Raw genomic sequence first — 6,109 nt, 5'->3', positions numbered from 1 at the left:
CCACATTTGAAGCATGAGCGCTTCCCCTTTGTCTTGGTCTTGCTTGGCTGCCCCTTGCGACCCTTTAGCGCTGTCTTGAAGCGCTTGATGATGAGGGTCATCTCTTCATCATTGAGCCCGACCGCCTCAACTTGCGCCACCTTGCTAGGTAGCGCCTCCTTGCTCCTCGTTGCTTTGAGAGCAATGGGTTGAGGCTCATGGATTGGACCGTTCAACGCGTCGTCGACATATCTCGCCTCCTTGATCATCATTCGCCCGCTTACGAATTTCCCAAGAACTTCTTCGGGCGACATCTTGGTGTACCTAGGATTTTCACGGATATTGTTCACCAAATGTGGATCAAGTACAGTGAAGGACCTTAGCATTAGACGAACAACGTCGTTGTCCGTCCATCGTGTGCTTTCGTAGCTCCTTATCTTGTTGATGAGGGTCTTGAGCCGATTGTATGTTTGGGTTGGCTCCTCTCCCCTGATCATTGCGAATCTTCCAAGCTCGCCCTCCACCAACTTCATTTTGGTGAGCAAGGTGACGTCGTTCCCCTCGTGTGAGATCCTGAGGGTGTCCCAGATCTGCTTGGCATTGTCCAAGCCGCTCACCTTATGATACTCGTCCCTGCACAAAGAGGCTAACAACACATTAGTAGCTTGTTCATTTCTATGAATCTGTTCATTGATAAACATAGGACTATCCGAGCTATCAAATTTCATTCCACTCTCCACAATCTCCCATATGCTCGGATGGAGAGAGAACAGGTGACTACGCATTTTGTGGCTCCAAAATCCGTAGTCCTCTCCATCAAAGTGAGGAGGTTTGCCAAGTGGAATGGAGAGCAAATGAGCATTTGTACTTTGCGGAATATGAGAGTAGTCAAAAGAAAAGTTTGAATTAACCGGTTTCCTTCTCTCGTAGTCGTTGTCGTCATTGTCCTTTTGGGAAGAAGTGGACTCGTCGCTGTCGTCGTAGTAGACGATCTCCTTGATGCGCTTTGTCTTCTTCTTCTTCCCATCCTTTCGTTTGTGGCCCGAGCCCGAGTCGGTAGGCTTGTCATCCTTCGGCTCATTGATGAAGGACTCCTTCTCCTTATCATTGATCACGATTCCCTTCCCCTTAGGATCCATCTCTTCGGGTGGTTAGTCCCTTTCTAGAAGAGAACGGCTCCGATACCAATTGAGAGCACCTAGAGGGGGGGGTGAATAGGTGATCCTGTAAAACTTGAACTTAATGCCACAAAAACTTGGTTAAGCGTTAGCACAGTATTGCCAAGTGGCTAGAGAAGAGTCTTAGCGAAACACAATAACTACAAGATAATCAACACAGGTAGACACAGTGGTTTATCCCGTGGTTCGGCCAAGTACAACACTTGCCTACTTCCACGTTGTGGCGTCCCAACGGACGAGGGTTGCAATCAACCCCTCTCAAGCGGTCCAAAGACCCACTTGAATACCACGGTGTTTGCTTTTCTTTTCTATATCCCGTTCGCGAGGAATCTCCACAACTTGGAGTCTCTCGCCCTTACAAAGATGTTCACAAAGAAACACGGAGTAAGGGAGGGATTAGCAACTCACACAGGACACAAAGATCACAGCAAATATGCACACACAAGACCCAGGACTTAAGCTCAAAAGACTAGCACACTAGAACGGAGCTCAAATCACTAGAATGTCAAACAAGTGCGCAAGAATGGAGTGTGAGTGATCAAGAGTGCTCAAGGAATGCTTGGTATTTCCCTCCATGCGCCTAGGGGTCCCTTTTATAGCCCCAAGGCAGCTAGGAGCCGTTGAGAGCAATCCGGGAAGGCAATTCTTGTCTTCTGTCGCCTGGCGCACCGGACAGTCCGGTGCACCACCGGACACTGTCCGGTGCGGATTTCCTTCCTTATTTGGCGAAGCCGACCGTTGGCAGCCTTGGAGCCGTTGGCGCACCGGACAGTCCAGTGCCCCCTCCCGACCGTTGGCTCGGCCACGTGTCTCTCGCGGATCGCGCAGCCGACCGTTGGCCCGGCCGACCGTTGGCTCACCGGACAGTCCGGTGCACACCGGACAGTCCGGTGAATTATAGTCGTACGCCGTTAATTTATTCCCGAGAGCGGCAAGTTCGCTTGAGCCAGCCTGGCACACCGGACACTGTCCGGTGCACCCAGACAGAGCTGGCTTTGGCTGAACAAGGCCATCTCTCTCCAATTCGATTTCTCCTGTTTCCAGCACTTAGACACAATACATTAGTCACTAAAACAATGTACTAAGTCTGAGAAACATACCTTTATACTTGATTTGTACTTTGTCCACCATTTCACACTTAGGCACTTGTGTTGGACATTAAATCACCAAAACACTTAGAAATGGCCCAAGGGCACATTTCCCTTTCAGTCACACCGGACAGTTCGGTGTGCACCGAACACTGTCTGGTGACTCACCGGAAAGTCCGGTGAATTATAGCGGAGCAGATTCCCGAAGCTGGCGAGTTCAGAGTTGCTCTCCCTTGGGGCACCGGACACTGTCCGGTGGTGCACCGGACAGTCCGGTGAATTATAGCGGAGCGCCTCTGAGAATTCCCGAAGGTAAGGAGTTTAGCTTAGAGTCCCCTTGTGCACCGGACACTGTCCGGTGGTGCACCGAATAGTCCGGTGCACCAGACCAGGGCACACTTCGGTTGTCCCTTGCTCTCTTTGTTCGAACCCATTCTTGGTCTTTTTATTGACTTATTGTGAACCTTTGACACCTGTAGAACTTATAGACTAGAGCAAACTAGTTAGTCCAGTTATTTGTGTTGGGCAATTCAACCACCAAAATCAATTAGGAAATAGGTGTAAGCCTAATTCCCTTTCAATCTCCCCCCTTTTTGGTGATTGTTGCCAACACAAACCAAAGCAAGTATAGAAGTGCATAATTGAACTAGTTTGCATAATTGTAAGTGCAAAGGTTACTTATAATTGAGCCAATATAAATTCTCATAAGATATGCATGGATTGTTTCTTTATTTTTTCATCATTTTGGACCACGCTTGCACCACTTGTTTTGTTTTTGCAAATTCTTTTGTAAATTCTTTTCAAAGTTCTTTTGCAAATAGTCAAAGGTAAATGAATAAGATTTTGAGAAGCATTTCAAGTTTTGAAATTTTCTCCCCCTGTTTCAAATGCTTTTCCTTTGACTAAACAAAACTCCCCCTCAATAAATTCCTCCTCTTAGTGTTCAAGAGAGTTTTAAGATACTAAATTTTTGAAGGTGCTATTTTCTTCCCCTTTTTGAACACAATAAGATACCAATTTGAAAAACTCATTTTTAAAATAAGGGTGGGTGGTGCGGTCCTTTTGCTTTGGGCTAATACTTTCTCCCCCTTTGGCATGAATCGCCAAAAACGGATACTTTGAGTGAAATATAAGCCCTCTCCTAACTATTTTCTCCCCTTTGGCAAATAAAACATGAGTGAAGATTATACCAAAGACGGAGAGTTGCTCGGAGCGACGGCGAAGGATGAGTCATGGAGTGGAGTGGAAGCCTTTGCCTTCGCCGAAGACTCCAATTCCCTTTCAATACACCTATGACTTGGTTTGAAATTCACTTGAAGACACATTAGTCATAGTTATATAAAAAGAGACATGATCAAAAGTATATTTATGAGCTATGTATGCAAGACATCAAAAGAAATTCCTAGAATCAAGAATATTTAGCTCATGCCTAAGTTTGTTAAAAGTTTGTTCATCTAGTGGCTTGGTAAGATATCGGCTAATTGATCTTTAGTGTTAATATATGCAATCTCGATATCTCCCTTTTGTTGGTGATCCCTTAAGAAATGATATCGAATGGCTATGTGTTTAGTGCGACTATGCTCAACGGGATTATCTGCCATGCGGATTGCACTCTCATTATCACATAGGAGAGGAACTTTGGTTAATTTGTAACCGTAGTCCCTAAGGGTTTGCCTCATCCAAAGTAGTTGTGCGCAACAATGACCTGCGGCAATATACTCGGCTTCGGCGGGTAGAAAGAGCTACGGAATTTTGCTTCTTTGAAGCCCAAGACACCAAGGATCTTCCCAAGAACTGGCAAGTCCCCGATGTGCTCTTTCTATTTATTTTACACCCCGCCCAATCGGCATCCGAATAACCAATTAAATCAAAAGTGGATCCTCTAGGATACCAAAGCCCAAACTTAGGAGTATAAACTAAATATCTCAAGATTCGTTTTACGGTCGTAAGGTGAGCTTTCTTAGGGTCGGCTTGGAATCTTGCACACATGCATACGGAAAGCATAATATCCAGTCGAGATGCACATAAGTAGAGTAAAGAACCTATCATCGACTGGTATACCTTTTGATCGACGGATTTACCTCCCGTGTCGAGGTCGAGATGCCCATTGGTTCCCATGGGTGTCTTGATGGGCTTGGCATCCTTCATTCCAAACTTGTTTAGAATATCTTGAATATACTTCGTTTGGCTAATGAAGGTGCCCTCTTGGAGTTGCTTCACTTGAAATCCCAAGAAGTACTTCAACTCCCCCATCATAGACATCTCGAATTTCTGTGTCATGATCCTACTAAATTCCTCACAAGTAGATTCGTTAGTAGACCCAAATATGATATCATCAACATAAATTTGGCATACAAACAAATCATTGTTAAGAGTTTTAGTAAATAAAGTAGGATCGGCCTTTCCGACTTTGAATCCATTAGTGATAAGGAAATCTCTAAGGCATTCATACCATGCTCTTGGGGCTTGCTTGAGCCCATAAAGCGCCTTAGAGAGTTTATAAACATGGTTAGGGTACTCACTATCTTCAAAGCCGGGAGGTTGCTCAACATAGACCTCTTCCTTGATTGGTCCATTGAGGAAGGCACTTTCACGTCCATTTGGTAAAACTTAAAGCCATGGTAAGTAGCATAGGCAAGTAATATACGAATTGACTCAAGCCTAGCTACGGGTGCATAGGTTTCACCGAAATCCAAACCTTCGACTTGTGAATATCCCTTGGCCACAAGTCGGGCTTTGTTCCTTGTCACCACACCATGCTCGTCTTGCTTGTTGCGGAAAACCCACTTGGTTCCTACAACATTTTGATTAGGACGTGGAACTAAATGCCAAACCTCGTTCCTAGTGAAGTTGTTGAGCTCCTCTTGCATAGCCACACCCAATCTGAATCTTGTAGTGCTTCCTCTACCCTGTGTGGCTCAATAGAGGAAACAAAAGAGTAATGTTCACAAAATGTGCAACACGAGATCTAGTGGTTACCCCCTTATGAATGTCACCGAGGATGGTGTCGACGGGGGTGATCTCGTTGGATTGCTTGGTGGACTCTTGGGGTGTGGCGGCCTTGGTTCTTCATCCTCCTTGTCTTGATCATTTGCATCTCCCCCTTGATCATTGCCGTCATCTTGAGGTGGCTCATCTCTTTGATCTTCTCCTTTATCAACTTGAGCCTCATCCTCATTTTGAGTTGGTGGAGATGCTTGCGTGGAGGAGGATGGTTGATCTTGTGCATTTGGAGGCTCTTCGGATTCCTTAGGACACCCATCCCCAATGGACATGTTCCTTAGTGCGATGCACGGAGCCTCTTCATCACCTATCTCATCAAGATCAACTTGCTCTACTTGAGAGCCGTTAGTCTCATCAAACACAACGTCACAAGAAACTTTAACTTGTCCAGAGGACTTGTTAAAGACTCTATATGCCCTTGTGTTTGAATCATATCCTAGTAAAAAGCCTTCTACAGTCTTAGGAGCAAATTTAGATTTTCTACCTCTTTTAACAAGAATAAAGCATTTGCTACCAAAGACTCTAAAATATGAAATATTGGGCTTTTTACCAGTTAGGAGTTCGTATGATGTCTTCTTGAGGATTCGGTGTAGATACAACCGGTTGATGGCATAGCAGGCAGTGTTGACCGCCTTGGCCCAAAACCGATCCGAAGTCTTGTACTCATCAAGCATGGTTCTTGCCATGTCCAATAGAGTTCGATTCTTCCTCTCCACTACACCATTTTGTTGTGGCGTGTAGGGAGAAGAGAACTCATGCTTGATTCCCTCCTCCTCAAGGAAGCCTTCAATTTGAGAGTTCTTGAACTCCGTCCCGTTATCGCTTCTTATTTCTTGATCCTTAAGCCGAACTCGTTTTGAG

The sequence above is a fragment of the Zea mays genome, chromosome 6 (assembly GCF_902167145.1).
Source record: "Zea mays cultivar B73 chromosome 6, Zm-B73-REFERENCE-NAM-5.0, whole genome shotgun sequence".
Taxonomy (NCBI): domain Eukaryota; kingdom Viridiplantae; phylum Streptophyta; class Magnoliopsida; order Poales; family Poaceae; genus Zea; species Zea mays.
This window is presented reverse-complemented; position numbering follows the sequence as displayed.